Raw genomic sequence first — 22,551 nt, 5'->3', positions numbered from 1 at the left:
AGGATTAAAGTCACCTGTAGATTCCGCCGTAGGCACCTTGGCCACATTGGGTCTTGCTGTCAACGCTGCATCACTGACAATGCTGATGGATGGAAAGGCCAATCAGGACATGTTGGATGTGTTGTAGATATACCACCCTGGGGCACATTTAAACCTCAGAATGATGTCACTGTGTAACAATCTAAAGGAACTGGGGGTCCAGGTTCAGTCTGAAGAGGGTTACTTACTGCCTTCCAAGAAACTATCCTACAGAATGGATTTTATATGGCTGGCCGATGTTGGGAAGGGATATGTTCAACTGGTTATCTACACCAGTCACCAGTGTTAGGAATGGTGGATTGTGTATACCCCAGTTTCAGCTCATCTCTATCATGCAGAAGAACAGAGTTTACAAATAGCAAGAGTCTCATCGTTCTTATTTAAGGGCAGTCCTGGAAATGGAGTACGGGGCAGTGATGAGAGGCTGCAGAGATAATACGCTTGATGGCTGATGTTGAGAGGCCATCCGCACATCTATTGCATGAATTGTCAGCATATGAGTATGGTTTGAAAGTGGATGAGCGTGTTCAAGAAACATCATAGCCCCACACCTGATTTCACAGTCCCAGAATACTTCAATCTGGGCAAAGCTGCATCGATTCGGTGAACGTGAGGAGGCAATCTTCTCCCGACCAGAAACAGGTCGGCCCGGGGCTGGACAGACGCTGACTTCCCGTGACTTGGACTGTCAGCATGCACGACACACTCACACACTTCCCAAGCACATGTTCAGGCTTGAACTCTTCAGGTGTGCTGGCATGGCAAGGTATCAAACTTGGTGTGTGGGTGTCTATGACAACATGGGATCAGGCTATCGCAGAGTCGATGGAATCCGACTCCAGTTGGAATCCAAATTTCAGTTAAGTGGATGTATAAATTGTGTCATACATGGTTGGTTGGCAGAGGCACATGCTAGGAAAGCAACATATGAAGTGCCAGCTTTTACGGAGTGGACGCAAAAGGAAAAGGAGACCTCAAAGTCAACTCAGCCCAAGGTATGACATGGGGGGCAAAGGAATCTGCTGATGTTCTGCCGTTGCTGAGGTTATCCTTAGCGTATTTGGTTGTCATTTCCATCGAGGTACTCAAGTACACGGCTTGTGCTTTTAGGTGCTTGAAGCGCTCGATGCTGCAATTATTCCAAGCTTGAATTGACCTGCTCAAGCATGCGGTTAAAGCTCAAATTGAACTTCTCAAGCGTGCGGTTGAAGCTCGAATTGACCTGCTCAAGCGTGCGGTTGAAGGTCGAATTGACCTGCTCAAGCATGCAGTTGAAGCTCGAATTGACCTGCTCAAGCATGCGGTTGAAGCTCGAATTGACCTGCTCAAGCATGCGGTTGAAGCTCGAATTGACCTGCTCAAGCATGCGGTTGAAGCTCGAATGGACCTGCTCAAGCGTGCAGTTGAAGCTCGAATTGACCTGCTCAAGCATGCGGTTGAAGCTCGAATGGACCTGCTCAAGCATGTGGTTGAAGGTCGAATTGACCTGCTCAAGCATGTGGTTGAAGCTCGAATTGACCTGCTCAAGCGTGCGGGTGAGGCTCGAATTTACCTGCTGAAGCGTGCAGTTAAAACTCGAATTTACCTGCTCAAGCATGCGGTTGAAGCTCGAATTTACCTGCTCAAGCATGCGGTTGAAGCTCGAATTGACCTGCTTAAGCGTGGGGTTGAAGCTCGAATTGACCTGCTCAAGCGTGCAGTTGAAGCTCGAATTGACCTGATCAAGCGTGCGGTTGAAGCTCGAATTGACCTGCTCAAGCGTGCAGTTGAAGGTCGAATTGACCTGATCAAGCGTGTGGCTGAAGGTCGAATTGAACTGATCAAGCATGCGGTTGAAGCTCGAATTGACCTGCTCAAGCGTTCGGTTGAAGCTCGAATTGACCTGATCAAGCGTGCGGTTGAAGCTCGAATTGACCTGCTCAAGCGTGCGGTTGAAGCTCGAATTGACCTGATCAAGTGTGTGGCTGAAGGTCGAATTGAACTGATCAAGCATGCGGTTGAAGCTCGAATTGACCTGCTCAAGCGTTCGGTTGAAGCTCGAATTGACCTGATCAAGCGTGCGGTTGAAGCTCGAATTGACCTGCTCAAGCATGCGGTTGAAGCTCGAATTGACCTGCTCAAGCATGCGGTTGAAGCTCGAATTGACCTGCTCAAGCGTTCGGTTGAAGCTCGAATTGACACTTTTAATTTCTTCAGTTCCGATGCCCCATCAAGCACTTTTGCTTCACCTCTCTATCTCTCCAATAATCCTGTTTCATTGTGCCTGTGTCCATCTCTTTACATGTGTAAGGATGAAGGTCTTCAAGGATTAGAGTATATACACAAATACCCCATGTATGACATGTAAAAAGGGAAGGAAGTGTTAAAACTGGGAGACTGCTCTGGCATCCCCCAGTTATGTTTTCATAATCTTGGGTTTGAGTCAGTTATCGTAGAGCTTTAGGGTTAAGTCTTAAAAACAACAACAAAATGTCTGCGTACAAAGATTATATAAAAGAGGCCAAGAGGTATGATATTCTGTTTTCTATTTTCCCCCAGTGGCGAAAGAAACCGGAAGTGTTGGATCTCCAAAGGCCCTGGCTGGATCAAACCCCGCACAAGTAAGAAGCATCACCCTCACTCCCAAATAGTGTCCATCTTTCTTCCACATAAAATCACAAATCCGTTTATCTTGTGGTTAAACTGCCAAAATCAAGACTCTCTTTTCACCTTCACTCTTTCAATCCGCTTTTCTCTCGACTCTGGAACAAACTCCCTCACTCTATTCATCCCACTCCTCCCTCCAGGTCTTTAAAACAGCTGTTCACCACCATCTCTTGTCTTCCCCCATCCAAAACCTTGATCTTTTCTACCCCTGCTAATTCACCCTATATCCACTTTTTTGAAATTCCAACTTCTTTCCTGGAAGTCCGAGTAGTGTCCATTTGTTTTATACCTCTCTCACCCCACCCCCCCCCCCCCCCTTCCCATGCCCCCTCGCCCCAAGCCCTCTCCCTCCCACAGATCTCCCGATGTTTCCGTTCTCTATTGTTGTACTTGTGCGCTTCCCTCTCTCTCCCCATCTTGTCTCCCACTCCCTTTATCTTATGTTTCATGTGTCAGTTTGTCTTTTTGTGATGAATATTAGCTCTTACATGAGCCTCGATCTTGTATCGAAAAAAATAAAAAATGAATTTGCTGGGGAACGGGATACTTATCCCACCCCTCAGACCGAGTGTCATGTGATGTTTAAACCCTGTGATTTGTACTTCGGTTTTGCACTTTGCACAAACCAAACCACAGCTCTGGATGAGGGGGAATTCTGCACTGATGTGCAAATTTGGTGCCCACTCGTCAAAATGACTATTCTATAACAGAGGGATTTGTGGGTCATTTCAGGTGAAAACAGAGGCCACTTTCTTTGCGGTGAAGCAAATACATAATGCTGCCACCCACAGCATTCTCACAATTAGCCTCGATTAAAAAGAGGTTAAATTGTGTTTCAACCTTGAAAAGCAAAAACCTTTTTTGTTTCGTTTCAATTCAAATACTCACCACAGTGTCAGGGCAAGACTAGTAATCTCATAAACAGGAATGGTCTTACCAACTGTCCGAAGGCATTTTTATGGCCTTGTTGTTGCAGTTAAACTCGAGCTGAGTTGTGACGCACAAACACTTTTGATTCTCTTCCAGTAAAGTTTAGTTTTCAAAAAATTGTTCCTTTCTTTGGAACTGCATTTTTGGCATTTCATGTTTCCTTTTTCTTTTATTTATAAATACTTTTGAGGTCAAGGTCAACTATTTATTATGTACGCAAGATGATGGGGAAGAGGTTATTGAGAAAGAAAAAGTGCGAAAAATAGAGAATAACGAGAACGGCACTTGGGAGAGCACATATACCTCCGCCAGGTGAACAGTTTACGTTTTGTATCCCACTGATGGGCCGGATCTGGATTCGGACCTGAACCAAAATCGAATCGGCTTGTTCTTGTCACCAAACCAACTCGTCCACCAAGTTTGGTCATAAGTCGTCCATAACTTTTGGAGATTTTTTTTTTTTTTTTTGTATACTGAATCGAGGCTCGTGAAAGAGCTGAAGTATCATGTTATGTATCGTTTTTTGGCCCAATCTCGCAATGGTGAAGAATCACTTAGAAAATTAAATAATTCTCATATCCGAATCCATATTCAGATCTTCACCAAAATCGAATCCGTTTGTCCGTGTCAGACACACAACCTCTCCACCAAGTTTCGTTCAGATCCGTCAACAACTTTTTGAGATATCCCACTATGTATCGTTTTTGGCCCGATCTCGCAATGGTGAAGAATCACTTAGAAAATTAAATAATTCTCATATCCGAATCCATATTCAGATCTTCACCAAAATCGAATTGAATCGTCCGTGTCAGACACATAACCTGTCCACCACGGTTCGTCCAAATCCGTCCACAACTTTTTGAGATATCATGTTACACAACTTTTTGAGATATCATGTTATGTATAGTTTTTGGCCCGATCTCGCAATGGTGAAGAATCACTTAGAAAATTAAATAATTCTCATATCCGAATCCATATTCAGATCTTCACCAAAATCGAATGTGTTTGTCCGTGTCAGACACACAACCTGTCCACCAGGTTTCGTCCAAATCCGTCAACAACTTTTTGAGATACCATGTTATGTATCGTTTTTTGGTCCTATCTCGCAATGGTGAAGAATCACTTCGGAAATTAAATAATTCTCATATCCGAATCCATATTCAGATCTTCACCAAACTCGAATCGAATCGTCCGTGTCAGACACCCAACCTGTCCACCACGTTTCGTCCAAATCCGTCCACAACTTTTTGAGATATCCTGCTATGTATCGTTTTTGGCCTGATCTCGCAATGGTGAAGAATCACTAGGAAAATTAAATAATTCTCATATCCGAATCCATATTCATATCTTCACCAAAATCGAATCTACTTGTCCTTGTCAGACACCCAACCTGTCCACCACGTTTCGTCCAAATCTGTCCACAACTTTTTGAGATATCATGTTATGTATCGTTTTGGCCTGATCTCGCAATGTTGAAGAATCACTTGGAAAATTAAATAATTCTCATATCCGAATCCATATTCAGATCTTCACCAAAATCGAATCCGTTTGTCCTTGTCAGACACCCAACCTCTCCACCAAGTTTCGTCAAATCCGTCCACAACCTTTTGAGATATCGTGCTATGTGTCGTTTTTGGCCTGATCACGCAATGGTGAAGAATCACTTCGAAAATTAAACAATTCTCATATCCGAATCCATATTCATATCTTCACCAAAATCGAATCTATTTGTCCTTGTCAGACACCAAACCTCTCCACCAAGTTTCGTCAAATCCGTCCACAACCTTTTGAGATATCGTGCTATGTATCGTTTTGGCCTGATCTCGCAATGTTGAAGAATCACTTGGAAAATTAAATAATTCTCATATCCGAATCCATAATCAGATCTTCACCAAAATTGAATAGATTCTTCCTTGTCAGACACCCAACCTCTCCACCAAGTTTCGTCAAATCCGTCCACAACGTTTTGAGATATCGTGCTATGTATCGTTTTTGGCCTGATCTCGCAATGGTGAAGAATCACTTCGAAAATTAAACAATTCTCATATCCGAATCCATATTCATATCTTCACCAAAATCGAATCTATTTGTCCTTGTCAGACACCCAACCTGTACACCACGTTTCGTCCAAATCCGTCCACAACTTCTTGAGATATCATGTTATGTATCGTTTTGGCCTGATCTCGCAATGTTGAAGAATCACTTGGAAAATTAAATAATTCTCATACCCGAATCCATATTCAGATCTTCACCAAAATCGAATCTATTTGTCCTTGTCAGACACCAAACCTCTCCACCAAGTTTCGTCAAATCCGTCCACAACCTTTTGAGATATCGTGCTATGTATCGTTTTGGCCTGATCTCGCAATGTTGTAGAATCACTTGGAAAATTAAATAATTCTCATATCCGAATCCATAATCAGATCTTCACCAAAATTGAATAGATTCTTCCTTGTCAGACACCCAACCTCTCCACCAAGTTTCGTCAAATCCGTCCACAACGTTTTGAGATATCGTGCTATGTATCGTTTTTGGCCTGATCTTGCAATGGTGAAGAATCTCTTAGAAATCAAAAATCTGTCATGGCCCTGACTTCGTGAAGGTAGGGTACCCCATCCTGGAGGTGGGGACATCCTCGACCCATCTTTGGTGGCAGAGATAAAATGCAAACGTGTAGTTACAGGAGAACGAAGGGAGGGTCACATCGGGCGGAAGTAGTTGGGAGAAAAGGGAAAATAAATTGTGAGGAGATAACCTTAATAATAGGGGCACCTGAGTACACCTTACTCAAATAACATTAAGAGGGAAGGAGAGGGGCACCTATTTGGGCATATCGGTGGGGCACAAAGGAGAGTCAAAAGTTCTGCTCGTTTTACCTGAATAATTAAATATTAGGTCTCCAATGAATATATATTTAAACTACTGTTAAAGTTTGTTGTGTATTTTCTGACGTCACATTGCTGCGTGTGGTCAACCTGAGTGACCCTGTCAGAGTGGACCAATCGTACGTGACGTCTGTACGGTGGAAGTTCATTAACTTGATATTGAGGCCTGTTCCCTAAGGAACGGGAGGGAGTAATCGATCTGTCCGTCAGCGGAGTGGTACGTGTCTCGAGTCTTGCAGCGAACCCAGAACCACGGGATCGACGAGCGGTAGTGACCCTTCAAGCTGGCTAGTCAAGCCCGTGGTCTGAGCTGTGTTGCTAGGCCTCGAACCTGGATTACTGTACTTGGATGGCCCTAGGTGTACAGTTCAACAGAATTGACTGTGACAGTTTATGTAGAAAGAACAATGAAATGATTTTTATACCTTGAATATGGATTATGGACACATTATTCCACTGCTGAGGGTGTTTGCCTCCACCGACATCTATTGTGAACTAATCATTCATTCAACATCATTTTAAAGATTACGTCAAATGTACATAAGCTTTGCACAACATTGAAATAGGATTATAAGTTTTGTTATAGATAATAATAAGATTATAGATTATAGATAATAGTAAGATTATAGATTATAAGTTTTGCTTTAAAAGTATCATCTTTATAACCCAGAATATTGCAATGTTTAAAACCATAATGTACAAATTCTGTATTTAATTGATCGTTTATCAACATGCGTACTTGACCTGCTTTATATTGTTACATATTACACTGTTGTCTTCACTGCCGCATAGATGGGTGATGTTTCACATTTATATTGTGTCAGCATCCTAACAATGGTTGAATACCACGACTATATATATATATATTTTTTTTTTTTCACTTACATCTGATATCATAATAATCATACTGAAGTGTGGTGCTACGCACACAATTTGCTTGCCAAAGAGGTGGGCCACAACGCGTTTGTTAAAACCAAAAGTCTTTATTTCGAAAGCTCGAACTGCAGCACTGAGCGGGCTCGAGCTTAGAGCCCGCATATATGTGCCGAGGCCACGCCTAGTCCCCGGGCGTGGCCGATCGGTCGAAGGGCGGGGCATGTGCCATCGGTCCCCGCCTGGGCGCTCGCGCCACCCACTGGTGCGCGGAATTATTGTCCGTTGTGCCCGCCACAATACTAAAATTTGCCATTTATTTCTGATGAATTTTTGACCCCAATACATTCCGTCATTACTTATCCAATCTCAACCAAACTTGACAGGATGACCAACGGTTACATAATGAAGGTTGTAGTGCATTCATTTGCCCCCCTCCCCAAGGGGGGTTTCTCCCCCGAGTGGGTTTTTCCCACCATTGCCACCAATGGGTTGTGTGTTGAGGTGTATAGTCATATTAAGTTCGCTTTATCATGGCGTTTTTCCAAGGCCGCTTCAAATAACAAAACTAACGATAATAGCGTAATATTAATGTTATTACAAAACAATATTAATCCCAATAATATCCCACCTCGCCAAGGGTTTTTTTTACAGCGAATCAACGTATATAAATAGCGTATCATGGCGTTTTCGTGGGAGCAATGGCCACTACCAGAAGTAATGAACCATAGATATATTACTAGATGCCGCATGGCCTATCGGCGTTTGTTGTCGCAATACGTCGGAAGCGCCGCCATCTTGCGGAGGTACAACCAGCATGTGTGATCATTGGATCCAAGGCTAAAAAAATTGACTCCTAGACCGTAGCTCGGTTAATATAATGAAGAGATCTGTACAATTATTAATACCTCATTTTAATGCTGAGGAAAATATCTATTTAATAAGAGCAAAGTTTTTCATAGGAGGAAAGTTGGGGGTACTGTAAAAAGCAGACCGGCCAGAATAAGCGGACCATCCAGATTCGCAGACCACCCTCACAGCAGGAGCAGACCAGACACTGAATAAACATTCTCTGTGACTCACAGGAAATTAATTAAGATTAGATGTACATATAGCATGATGTTAAATATGGACTAACCAAATAATACTTTTTAAAAAGTCTATCAATTAAGCTCAATCAATTAATCCCTACCTCAAACAATTGTTGTGTGTGAATGCATGTACATGTATAACATTTATATCTATTTTTAAGATATTGTACTGTAACCTCTTCAGCTTTTGTTTGAAATAAAAAAATCTATCTATCTATCTATCTATCTATCAATTAAAGAACTATTATATTAATTTATTTGTTATAAATGGAAAAGTCCATAACTCATTATTATAATGACATAAAAAGTTATTTAGCATGTTTAGAGGTCAGGTTTGGTTCAAAGTGGATGGCCACAAATATGCACTAGTTTTAAGATATTTCTTCACCAGCATAACCTGAAAAAATATTTTTCATACTTTTCAATTACTTTACATTTATAAAATGAAGAAATGAAAGATTTGCAGGAGTTATCTTGGTAATAATGGCCATATAATACCAAGGGCAATTCACAAATCTGGCATCATGTATTCACACCGAGTTTAATTGAGAATTAATGGATTCATAGTTGAAGATATATTTTTTAATAGCCACATGGATTTTATAAGGGTAAAACAGGAGTGAGGATTGTTGATGGTCATTTAATATATCTTGGTATAGTTTTACCATTAACTGGTAGGTATAAGAAATCTGCGTTTGGGTTTTAGGATTTCATCGGCAGTTTATGACTTACATTTGGTCATTTTATGCGTGCCCCAAATTTATACGTGCCCCTATATACAAGTTTTAATGAAGTATTTAACTAACCCTATAATTATAAGATTTCACCAAGGATAAAATGGTGAACATGACAGATCTATATACTATTGAGATATATTATCACTGCTAATTATGCCAAAATCAGGCTTGAAGTCCTATTTTATCCTATGCCAGAGATGGAATTCAAAATTATAACTTTAATAAGTGCTATATAATTCTATATTATATATATATATATATAGGATTTAATATTGCTTTAATTTTAATTTTATTATTTATAAATGTTTAAACTATTTATGATATATTAATCAGAAACACATAAACACGTTATGTCGGCATTACATTTATTTCTTTAATCAGGGCATTTACATGATAAATAAACTGGTTCCCAGTGAAAACAAAATTACCAGATAATTATTTAGACCTATTTCCACACTAAAATATAGTATATCAGACTTATTATTTTAAATATCAGTATTTTTATGAATGCTGTAGCATTTCTCTGATAATACCCTTACTCCCTTAGTTATAATAAACCGTCATGTAAAACACTCATAAGTTGATTGGACAAAGATCAATAATGACACTACAAGATAACTCACTTGGATTTAAATTGAGAGCTATATTTCATTTCATTTGCAAATGGGACAAATAACCTTAAAGATTAACTTTAGTCTTTTTAGTTATATTTTCATATGTATAGAATTTTTCATTACATTGTATTTTTATTGTACTTCTATCATATTTTAAATGACATGCATCTCACCATGATGCCCAGTTGTCAAATAAAATCTATATATGTATGAAACAAGACCACTGCACAGCCAACTAGCCAACTTGGTCTTCCAGGAAAAAGAAAAACAAGAAAAATCGATATATTGACATGAACCTTTTAATAGTGAGACCAACCACATTATTAATAAATTATGTACAAATTAATATTCACATTGCTTGATTGCTGATATCACTTAAAATTTTTATTTCTTCTCCTTAATATGATATTGCCTGTATACCAGATGGCAATGCATACGCATGGTCCTCCGAATGACTGGAGGCAGAGGAGCCCTGATTGTCGCACTCAACCTCTACAAAGGACCCAATCTGGTCACAAACCACAGCAGCCTGCCTTGATGTTGAGGTGGTTCTCAATTTCTTAGGTTCCTATAAGAGTCAATGAATTTTCAAATCAATGAATTTTAACTGGTATAACTGCAAAAAAGCAAAGTAAATAATTTTGTGTCTGTTCTACTCTCAAAATCAACTCACTTTAAACAGATGTGATGGGATATTAAACACTGATGGTATCACCCCATCTCGGAGACGGACAATTTGACCCGTCCCGTCAAAATTCTCGGGCTCAAAATGGTCACTGCAGAGGACGCTGTACTTGGATGCCTTGAACCCTTCTCTCTTGAGGGCTACTTCCCACAATCTCTTTTGGTGTGCATCTGACGGAAACCTGCATTAAGAAAGAAAAAAAAAAATATATATATATATATAGAACTGTATTTCTATGAAATTAATTTTTGACATAATTATCAACTCACTAATTCATTAATGCATTTCCAACAGTGCTTGGTCTGGAAACAGGACCCTCTAGAACCTTTCATAGACTATTTGTTATGTTTTTATAGGACAATCTCCAGGAATAACCCATTATCATGTGACAAAACTAGTCAAATTGCGAAGCTCGTACACAAAGAATCTACAAATAACACCCAGCTCTCCAAATTAAGAAATAACACCTAGCTCCAACTTAACACAGTTAGCATAAACTACAGAATATATTTTTGTTACTGTTAGTCAGGGAATGACTGAGCTGCTGTCTAACTGCCCTGTTTTCTATTGACACTGACAGTGACAGTACTGTTGACAAGTGTTGTGGATGTATGGCAACACATAGCTAGCGGTAAACTTCCACTAAAATTAACGTAAATACACCTGTAAAACATGACTTACTTGTGGAATGTGATGCCTTTGTCCCTCGACTCCAATGTACGTTTATTTGTACAGCCGTACGCTGCACAAAATTGCGGCATTTCTCCGCTTTTAACTGCACCAGCGCGTCAGCTTTGAAGGACCTCCCCAAGATGGCGGACTATTCTACGTATCCGGGGAGGTGTCGCGCGACATCTAGTGTTATATATCTATGTAATGAACATTAATGAATATTATGAACCACAAACACGTATGATTACCTTTTTAAACAGTCGCTAATGCTGTTTATAACACTAAATGAAGAAATTCGGAGGAATCCCGACATGTGTGAGGTAAGTTTTACTTACAGAAATGAGCGAAGATCTACTGTACTCTATATACCCCATAAGTGTTGGGTTAATAACATGACCCTTCCTGGCGCTAACGTGGCGTTTTTTGTAGCGTACTTTTGAAACTCACTCCTGTTTAACACGAAACTGAAAGAGAGAAGTTCGGGTTGTGCTCGTTTACCAAGCAGCTAGCTTGTGCTTGCCAAGCCAGCCGTTCCTTATCTACGGTTTTCAATGGAGTGCTTGCTCGAATGCTTAAAGCACTTGGCGATCTCTCAACAAGAATCTTGTTAAATGAACACCCCCCGCCCCCAATTTTATTGAGGCCCGTACGTGTAGATCTACTGTAATCTATGTATAACAGAGAGGAATGACGCTTCTTGCCGCCCTCGGAGGGACCTCGTACGAGTGTCATAAATTTCACTTTGGGTCAACTAGAATTGTAATTGCAATACGGGTCACAATTCTTCCGGCACAATTGTGACCCGAATTGCAATATCAGTACATGTAATCATATACAGTAATTGATAATGTATGTATGTGGAATTGATCAATTTAATTGACACCAAGACTGTCATATTCAGACATAAAAGTCAAAGTGTATCATCTCAAAAATGGACATTATATCGTTAGGTAAGTATTCTTAGTATGATTTGGAAAATCACATCTCCACTCTCTAACATTTTCTTACATACATATATATATATATATATATATATATATATATATATATATATATATATATATATATATATATATATATATATATATATATATATATACAGGGTGGGCCATAAGTAGCCATACGTAGGGTTTTTAAAAGTGGTCGCAGACGTACAGCCACAGATGAAGATACAACGGACAGAATACTAACAAAGCTTACACGGAGTCCCCTAAAAAGTACACGACGGTTGTCTGCAGAAAGCGGTGTCAGCAGATCGAGTATCAGGTGCATTTTGAAAGCAAACAAATGGCATCCATACAAATTGCATATGGCGCAGCATCTGAGTGAAGACGACCCGGATAGACGGATGGAATTTTGTGAATGGGCATTAAGCAAATTGAACGATGACGCAAACTTCTCATCTGGGATCTTGTTTACCGATGAAGCCAATTTTTACGTCAATGGAGAGGTTAATCGGCAAAACTTACGTTATTGGAGTAATTTCATAAAAGTGTTTATTTTCCCTATGTATGATTACTTTTGGCCCACCCTGTATATATATTTGTCAAAATGCTTCAATTGTCAAGTCAAGCATGGATTTGCATGTACAGTCAAGCATGTGATAGAAGTAGAACACACACAGACACACACACACACACACACACACACACACACACACACACACACACACACACACACACACACACACACACATCTATCTAACCACCATCTCAATGCATTTTATTGCAGGGACTTTGTTAAAACGTCACCATCACGGGTAAGTGAAGATCTTCCATATTGCATTTACTCCAATTTAATTTGCATTTTCTTTTGTTTTGGTATCGTTTAAAAACCTCATGCATTCTGTAGAATGATTTGTTTGTTTTTAAAAGTAACGTAAATAAATTAGTTTGTATTGGGGAGGAGGACGGGGGTGACGAGTTTAAAAGTTATAAAATGTCGGATTCGGATCTTTACTAAAATCGAATCAATTGGTATGTTTTTTTTTTTGTATACTGAATCGAGGCTCGTGAAAGAGCTAACATTTATTTCACAAACAAATCAACCGGACAAACAAAATATATAAAAAGAGGGAGCGGAAGACAAGATGGGAAGAGAAGGGGAAGCACACAAACATAACATTTGAGAGCAGGGAGATGTGTGGGAGGGAGAGGGCTTGGGGGGAGGAGGCGTGGGAAGGGGGTGGGGGGGGTGGGAGAAGTATAAAACACAAGGACACCAAGGACTTCCAGGACAGAAGTTGGTATTTCAAAAAAGTGGATTTGGGGTGAAATTAGCAGGGGTAGAAAAGATAAAGGTTTTGGAAGGGGGAAGATAAGAGATGGTGGTGAACGGCTGTTTTAAAGACCTGGAGGGTGGAGTGGGATTGAAGAGAGTGAGGGAGTTTGTTCCAGAGGCGGGAGAAAAGAGGAATGAAGGAGTGAAGGAGTGAAGGTGAGCAGAGAGTCTTGATTTTGGCAGTTTAACCATAAGAGGGTTGCAGGCAGATCTTGTGCGACCTGTAGGAATATTTGGGGGACAGAGCCCAGAGAGAGAGCTGGGGGGGCAAGGCCAGAGAGGAGTCGGTAGAAGACGGAAAGACCACCAACCTGCCTGCGGTGAGTGAGTGAAAGGCCCTTGGAGTTAGCTTCATCGCAGGAGATTCCAATGATTCTGAACGCTTTGTTTTCAGCAGCGTGACGACGAGCTAGGTGTGAGGCAGGAGCACCAGCCCAGAGGGGAGAGCAGTATTCCATTGAGCTGCGGATGAAAGCCTTGTATGTGGTGAGGAGCTCAGGCGTGCCAAGGAAGGACTTCGCACGACGGAGGATGCCCAGTCGGCGACTGGCTTTGGAGGCCAGATTTGAAATGTGGTTTTCCCAGGAAAGATCATGGCAGATAGTGAGACCCAAAAGCTTGAGTGACAGAACTTCTTGGAGATGATTATTCAGAAAGTGGATGGGAGGGTTGTCCATTCGGTCCTTTCGGAGAGACATCGTAAGAGTGTGAGATTTGTCAGGATTGAAAGACATGTTCCACTTGTTTGCCCAGTCTGTGATTTTGTCCAGGTCTGCAGAGAGTGAGGAGGCTGCAGACTGCCGATCTGAGGGATGAGGAATGGAGCGACAGAGACTAGAGTCATCAGCAAAGAGATAGAGAGGATTTTCAAGAGAGTCAGAGAGATCATTGAGGAAGACCAGAAAAAGCACAGGGCCCAGAACACTGCCTTGGGGAACTCCAGCCTGAACAGGAAGAGGAGATGAGAGAAACCCATTCAGGGCCACACGTTGACTACGACTAGAGAGGAAGTCCGCCAGCCATGCGTGGAGATTTCCATGGATACCAAAGGAGGAGAGTTTGGTGAGCAGAGCGGGGTGCCAGACCGTATCGAAGGCACGTGATATGTCAAGGGAGACAGCTCTAATTTCCTGTTTGGCATTGAGGACCTCCATCCATTGTTGAGAAAGCAGAAGCAGCATGTCCAGAGTAGAGTGACCAGGTCTGAAACCAAATTGATGATCAGAGATCAAGCCATTGGAGAAGAGGAAAGATTTCATATCTGAAGCAATGATGGATTCCATGAGTGCTGATAATTAGGAGAAGGCTGATTGGTCTGTAGTTGCTAGGATCTGTTTTGCACCTTTTTTGTGCAAAGCGGTGATGTTGGCTGATTTCCAAGCAGATGGCAGATGACCTTGAGCAAAAGAGAGGGTGAAGAGAACAGAGAGAGGGAGTGAAAGAGTGGAAGAACAGGATTTTAGGACCCGTGGGCTGAAGCCGTCAGGTCCAGTTGCAGAATCAGAGTCGAGGGTTGCCAGAAACTTTTCCACCTTGTCAGGAGGAAAGGACACTGAGTCCAGGAGCAGCTGGGTATGACTGGGTACGGTGGGTACAGAGAGGGATGGGTTTGGGACACAGGATTTAGAGGCAAACACAGAGTTGAGGCAATCAGCTTTTTCACGTGCGGAGTCAGCCGTGTAGCCGTTTGAGGTGAGGGGGGGGGGGGGGATGGAGGGGGAACAAACACCAGAAACAAATTTGACCAGACGAGAGTTGTCTCAAATGTCAGGAGAGTCAGACGAGAGTTTGACCAGAGTCACAAACACAAACTTTCCACCACGTTTCGTCGGAATCCATCCATAACTGTTTTTAGTACAGTATTTGTACTTAATCTATTTCATTGTATTCCTTTATATATATATATATATATATATATATATATATATATATATATATATATATATATATATATATATATATATATATATATATATATATATATATCTGTGCAGTGTCTGTGAGGTGTTTTATAGTCTGATATATATATCTGTGCAGTATCTGTCTTGTCTTGTCTTGTCACTGAACTACGCCCTCAAACTTTTGTGAAATCGTACCAAATTTCTGGTATGCACATATCTCTCCCGTCGGTATGTCCTAAGGGTATTTTGTTTTGAAATTTTTTCCAATATAGATATTATTTTTTTGGGAATGTTTTGTGGGAATTTTTTTTTTTCAACTTCAATTCTTTATCAAAGGCAATATCACGTATATTACAAATACATTTGTGCATTATGATTGTTTGAATTATGATTGGTGTAAACCATGACAAAACGGCAACTCGGGTACAGTCATTTATCTATATATCTACACATCTGGGCAGTGTCTGTGTTGTCACTTAACGACTCCCTCAAACTTTAGTTTCCGTGGTTGTGAAGTGTTTTTAATTACGTGGTGGTGGTTTTGAATCACGTGGTGTTGAGGTATTTTGAATTATGTGGTGGTGAGGTGTTTTTAAATGACGTGGTGGTGAGGTGTTTTTAAATAATGTGGTGGTGAGGTATTTATAATTACATGGTGGTGAGGTGTTTTTAATTACGTGGTGGTGAGGTGTTTTTAATTACGTGGTGGTGAGGTGTTTTTAATTATGTGGTGGTGAGGTGTTTTGAATTAGTTGGTGATGAGGTGTTTTGAATTACTTGGTGGTGAGGTGTTTTGAATTACGTGGTGGTGAAGTGTTTTTAAATGACATGGTGGTGAGGTGTTTTTAATTTTGTGGTGGTGAGGTGTTTTTAATTTCGTGGCTGTGAGGTGTTTTTAATTTTGTGGTGGTGAGGTGTTTTTAATTTCGTGGCTGTGAGGTGTTTTTAATTTCATGGCTGTGACGTGTTTTTAATTTCAAGGCTGTGAGGTGTTTTTAATTTCGTATTTCGTGGCTGTGAGGTGTTTTTAATAAAGTGTTTCATGGCTGTGAGGTGTTTTTAATTTTGTGGCTGTGAGGTGTTTTTAATTTCGTGGTGGTGAGGTGTTTTTAATTTCGTGTTTCCTGGCTGTGAGGTGTTTTTAATTACGTGTTTTGTGGCTGTGAGGTGTTTTTAATTACGTGTTTTGTGGCTGTGAGGGGTTTTAATTAAGTGTTTCGTGGCTGTGAGGTGTTTTTAATTTCGTGGTGGTGAGGTGTTTTTAATTTCGTGTTTCGTGGCTGTGAGGTGTTTTTAATTACATGTTTTGTGGCTGTGAGGTGTTTTAATTTTGTGGCTGTGAGGTGTTTTTAATTACGTGTTTTGTGGCTGTGAGGTGTTTTTAATTTTGTGGCTGTGAGGTGTTTTTAATTTCGTGTTTCGTGGCTGAGGTGTTTTTAATTTTGTGTTCCGTGGCTGTGAGGTGTTTTTAATTCCATGTTTCGTGGTTGTGAGGTGTTTTTAATTACGTGTTTCGTGGCTGTGAGGTGTTTTTAATTTCGTGTTTTGTGGCTGTGAGGTGTTTTTAATTATGTGTTTCATGGCTGTGAGGTGTTTTTAATTTCGTGTTTTGTGGCTGTGAGGTGTTTTTAATTTCGTGTTTTGTGGCTGTGAGGTGTTTTTAATTATGTGTTTCATGGCTGTGAGGTGTTTTTAATTTCGTATTTCGTGGCTGTGAGTTGTTTTTAATAAAGTGTTTCATGGCTGTGAGGTGTTTTTAATTTTGTGGCTGTGAGGTGTTTTTAATTTCGTGGTGGTGAGGTGTTTTTAATTTCGTGTTTCGTGGCTGTGAGGTGTTTTTAATTACGAGTTTTGTGGCTGTGAGGTGTTTTTAATTACGTGTTTTGTGGCTGTGAGGGGTTTTAATTAAGTGTTTCGTGGCTGTGAGGTGTTTTTAATTTCGTGGTGGTGAGGTGTTTTTAATTTCGTGTTTCGTGGCTGTGAGGTGTTTTTAATTACGTGTTTTGTGGCTGTGAGGTGTTTTAATTTTGTGGCTGTGAGGTGTTTTTAATTACGTGTTTTGTGGCTGTGAGGTTTTTTTTAATTTTGTGGCTGTGAGGTGTTTTTAATTCCGTGTTTCGTGGCTGAGGTGTTTTTAATTTTGTGTTCCGTGGCTGTGAGGTGTTTTTAATTCCATGTTTCGTGGTTGTGAGGTGTTTTTAATTACGTGTTTCGTGGCTGTGAGGTGTTTTTAATTTCGTGTTTTGTGGCTGTGAGGTGTTTTTAATTATGTGTTTCATGGCTGTGAGGTGTTTTTAATTTCGTGTTTCGTGGCTGTGAGGTGTTTTTAATTTCGTGTTTCGTGGCTGTGAGGTGTTTTTAATTTCGTGTTTTGTGGCTGTGAGGTGTTTTTAATTTTGTGGCTGTGAAATGTTTTTAATTTCGTGTTTTGTGGCTGTGAAGTGTTTTTAATTATGTGTTTCATGGCTGTGAGGTGTTTTTAATTGCGTGTTTCGTGGCTGTGAGGTGTTTTTAATTGCGTGTTTTGTGGCTGTGAGGTGTTTTTAATTTCGTGTTTCGTGGCTGTGAGGTGTTTTTAATTGCGTGTTTCGTGGCTGTGAGGTGTTTTTAATTGCGTGTTTTGTGGCTGTGAGGTGTTTTTAATTTCGTGTTTCGTGGCTGTGAGGTGTTTTTAATTTCGTGTTTCGTGGCTGTGAGGTGTTTTTAATTTCGTGTTTCGTTGCTGTGAGGTGTTTTTAATTTCGTGTTTTGTGGCTGTGAGGTGTTTTTAATTTTGTGGCTGTGAAATGTTTTTAATTTCGTGTTTTGTGGCTGTGAAGTGTTTTTAATTTCGTGTTTCGTGGCTGTGAGGTGTTTTTAATTTCGTGTTTCGTGGCTGTGAAGTGTTTTTAATTTCTTGTTTCGTGGCTGTGAAGTGTTTTTAATTTCGTGTTTCGTGGCTGTGAAGTGTTTTTAATTTCTTGTTTCGTGGCTGTGAAGTGTTTTTAATTTCGTGTTTCGTGGCTGTGAGGTGTTTTTAATTTCGTGTTTTGTGGCTGTGAGGTGTTTTTAATTTCGTGTTTCGTGGCTGTGAGGTGTTTTTAATTTCGTGTTTTGTGGCTGTGAGGTGTTTTTAATTATGTGTTTCATGGCTGTGAGGTGTTTTTAATTTCGTGTTTTGTGGCTGTGAGGTGTTTTTAATTTCGTGTTTTGTGGCTGTGAGGTGTTTTTAATTTTGTGTTTCGTGGCTGTGAGGTGTTTTTAATTGCGTGTTTTGTGGCTGTGAGGTGTTTTTAATTATGTGTTTCATGGCTGTGAGGTGTTTTTAATTTCGTGTTTTGTGGCTGTGAGGTGTTTTTAATTTCATGTTTCGTGGCTGTGAGGTGTTTTTAATTGCGTGTTTTGTGGCTGTGAGGTGTTTTTAATTTCGTGTTTTGTGGCTGTGAGGTGTTTTTAATTTTGTGGCTGTGAAATGTTTTTAATTTCGTGTTTTGTGGCTGTGAAGTGTTTTTAATTATGTGTTTCATGGCTGTGAGGTGTTTTTAATTTCGTGTTTTGTGGCTGAGGTGTTTTTAATTTCGTGTTTTGTGGCTGAGGTGTTTTTAATTTCGTGTTTCGTGGCTGTGAAGTGTTTTTAATTTCTTGTTTTGTGGCTGTGAAGTGTTTTTAATTTCGTGTTTTGTGGCTGTGAAGTGTTTTTAATTTCGTGTTTCGTGGCTGTGAGGTATTTTTAATTTCGTGTTTTGTGGCTGTGAGGTGTTTTTAATTTCATGTTTTGTGGCTGTGAGGTGTTTTTAATTTCGTGTTTCGTGGCTGTGAGGTGTTTTTAATTTCGTGTTTTGTGGCTGTGAGGTGTTTTTAATTTCGTGTTTTGTGGCTGTGAAGTGTTTTTGATTTCGTGTTTTGTGGCTGTGAAGTGTTTTTGATTTTGTGTTTCGTGGCTGTGAAGTGTTTTTGATTTCGTGTTTTGTGGCTGTGAGGTGTTTTTAATTTCATGTTTTGTGGCTGTGAGGTGTTTTTAATTTCGTGTTTTGTGGCTGTGAAGTGTTTTTAATTTCGTGTTTTGTGGCTGTGAAGTGTTTTTAATTTCGTGTTTTGTGGCTGTGAGGTGTTTTTAATTTCATGTTTTGTGGCTGTGAGGTGTTTTTAATTTCGTGTTTCGTGGCTGTGAGGTGTTTTTAATTTCGTGTTTTGTGGCTGTGAGGTGTTTTTAATTTCGTGTTTTGTGGCTGTGAAGTGTTTTTGATTTCGTGTTTTGTGGCTGTGAAGTGTTTTTGATTTTGTGTTTCGTGGCTGTGAAGTGTTTTTGATTTCGTGTTTTGTGGCTGTGAGGTGTTTTTAATTTCATGTTTCGTGGCTGTGAAGTGTTTTTAATTTCGTGTTTCGTGGCTGTGAAGTGTTTTTAATTTCGTGTTTCGTGGCTGAGGTGTTTTTAATTTCGTGTTTCGTGGCTGTGAAGTGTTTTTAATTTCGTGTTTCGTGGCTGTGAAGTGTTTTTAATTTCGTGTTTCGTGGCTGAGGTGTTTTTAATTTCGTGTTTCGTGGCTGTGAAGTGTTTTTAATTTCGTGTTTCGTGGCTGAGGTGTTTTTAATTTCGTGTTTCGTGGCTGTGAGGTATTTTTAATTTCGTGTTTTGTGGCTGTGAAGTGTTTTTAATTTCGTGTTTTGTGGCTGTGAGGTGTTTTTAATTTCGTGTTTTGTGGCTGTGAAGTGTTTTTAATTTCGTGTTTCGTGGCTGTGAGGTATTTTTAATTTCGTGTTTCGTGGCTGTGAGGTGTTTTTAATTTCGTGTTTTGTGGCTGTGAAGTGTTTTTAATTTCGTGTTTTGTGGCTGTGAAGTGTTTTTAATTTCGTGTTTCGTGGCTGTGAGGTGTTTTTAATTTCGTGTTTTGTGGCTGTGAAGTGTTTTTAATTTCTTGTTTTGTGGCTGTGAGGTGTTTTTAATTATGTGTTTCATGGCTGTGAGGTGTTTTTAATTTCGTGTTTCGTGGCTGTGAGGTGTTTTTAATTTCGTGTTTCGTGGCTGTGAGGTGTTTTTAATTTCGTGTTTCGTGGCTGTGAGGTGTTTTTAATTTCTTGTTTCGTGGCTGTGAGGTGTTTTTAATTTCGTGTTTTGTGGCTGTGAAGTGTTTTTAATTTCGTGTTTCGTGGCTGTGAGGTGTTTTTAATTTCGTGTTTCGTGGCTGTGAGGTGTTTTTAATTTCGTGTTTCATGGCTGTGAGGTGTTTTTAATTTCGTGTTTCGTGGCTGTGAGGTGTTTTTAATTTCTTGTTTCGTGGCTGTGAGGTGTTTTTAATTTCGTGTTTTGTGGCTGTGAAGTGTTTTTAATTTCGTGTTTCGTGGCTGTGAGGTGTTTTTAATTTCATGTTTCGTGGCTGTGAGGTGTTTTTAATTTCGTGTTTCGTGGCTGTGAGGTGTTTTTAATTTCGTGTTTCATGGCTGTGAGGTGTTTTTAATTTCGTGTTTTGTGGCTGTGAGGTGTTTTTAATTTCGTGTTTTGTGGCTGTGAGGTGTTTTTAATTATGTGTTTCATGGCTGTGAGGTGTTTTTAATTTCGTATTTCGTGGCTGTGAGTTGTTTTTAATAAAGTGTTTCATGGCTGTGAGGTGTTTTTAATTTTGTGGCTGTGAGGTGTTTTTAATTTCGTGGTGGTGAGGTGTTTTTAATTTCGTGTTTCGTGGCTGTGAGGTGTTTTTAATTACGAGTTTTGTGGCTGTGAGGTGTTTTTAATTACGTGTTTTGTGGCTGTGAGGGGTTTTAATTAAGTGTTTCGTGGCTGTGAGGTGTTTTTAATTTCGTGGTGGTGAGGTGTTTTTAATTTCGTGTTTCGTGGCTGTGAGGTGTTTTTAATTACGTGTTTTGTGGCTGTGAGGTGTTTTAATTTTGTGGCTGTGAGGTGTTTTTAATTACGTGTTTTGTGGCTGTGAGGTTTTTTTTAATTTTGTGGCTGTGAGGTGTTTTTAATTCCGTGTTTCGTGGCTGAGGTGTTTTTAATTTTGTGTTCCGTGGCTGTGAGGTGTTTTTAATTCCATGTTTCGTGGTTGTGAGGTGTTTTTAATTACGTGTTTCGTGGCTGTGAGGTGTTTTTAATTTCGTGTTTTGTGGCTGTGAGGTGTTTTTAATTATGTGTTTCATGGCTGTGAGGTGTTTTTAATTTCGTGTTTCGTGGCTGTGAGGTGTTTTTAATTTCGTGTTTCGTGGCTGTGAGGTGTTTTTAATTTCGTGTTTTGTGGCTGTGAGGTGTTTTTAATTTTGTGGCTGTGAAATGTTTTTAATTTCGTGTTTTGTGGCTGTGAAGTGTTTTTAATTATGTGTTTCATGGCTGTGAGGTGTTTTTAATTGCGTGTTTCGTGGCTGTGAGGTGTTTTTAATTGCGTGTTTTGTGGCTGTGAGGTGTTTTTAATTTCGTGTTTCGTGGCTGTGAGGTGTTTTTAATTGCGTGTTTCGTGGCTGTGAGGTGTTTTTAATTGCGTGTTTTGTGGCTGTGAGGTGTTTTTAATTTCGTGTTTCGTGGCTGTGAGGTGTTTTTAATTTCGTGTTTCGTGGCTGTGAGGTGTTTTTAATTTCGTGTTTCGTTGCTGTGAGGTGTTTTTAATTTCGTGTTTTGTGGCTGTGAGGTGTTTTTAATTTTGTGGCTGTGAAATGTTTTTAATTTCGTGTTTTGTGGCTGTGAAGTGTTTTTAATTTCGTGTTTCGTGGCTGTGAGGTGTTTTTAATTTCGTGTTTCGTGGCTGTGAAGTGTTTTTAATTTCTTGTTTCGTGGCTGTGAAGTGTTTTTAATTTCGTGTTTCGTGGCTGTGAAGTGTTTTTAATTTCTTGTTTCGTGGCTGTGAAGTGTTTTTAATTTCGTGTTTCGTGGCTGTGAGGTGTTTTTAATTTCGTGTTTTGTGGCTGTGAGGTGTTTTTAATTTCGTGTTTCGTGGCTGTGAGGTGTTTTTAATTTCGTGTTTTGTGGCTGTGAGGTGTTTTTAATTATGTGTTTCATGGCTGTGAGGTGTTTTTAATTTCGTGTTTTGTGGCTGTGAGGTGTTTTTAATTTCGTGTTTTGTGGCTGTGAGGTGTTTTTAATTTTGTGTTTCGTGGCTGTGAGGTGTTTTTAATTGCGTGTTTTGTGGCTGTGAGGTGTTTTTAATTATGTGTTTCATGGCTGTGAGGTGTTTTTAATTTCGTGTTTTGTGGCTGTGAGGTGTTTTTAATTTCGTGTTTCGTGGCTGTGAGG

General features: G+C 39.9%; 1 protein-coding gene across 1 annotated transcript in view; it reads left to right on the top strand.

Annotated features, from left to right (window-relative positions):
• Positions 1–22,551, top strand: part of LOC137420669 (uncharacterized) — a 100,253-nt gene that overhangs the window by 22,379 nt on the left and 55,323 nt on the right. Inside the window, exons 3-4 of the mRNA XM_078772429.1 lie at positions 2,578–2,639; positions 12,904–12,931. The gene's annotated coding sequence lies outside the window, so the exon portion shown is untranslated. The remainder of the gene's footprint in view (positions 1–2,577; positions 2,640–12,903; positions 12,932–22,551) is intronic.

Source organism: Myxine glutinosa, chromosome 2 (genome assembly GCF_964187855.1).
Source record: "Myxine glutinosa chromosome 2, kmMyxGlut1.1, whole genome shotgun sequence".
In the NCBI taxonomy this organism is placed as follows: domain Eukaryota; kingdom Metazoa; phylum Chordata; class Myxini; order Myxiniformes; family Myxinidae; genus Myxine; species Myxine glutinosa.
This window is presented reverse-complemented; position numbering and strand designations above follow the sequence as displayed.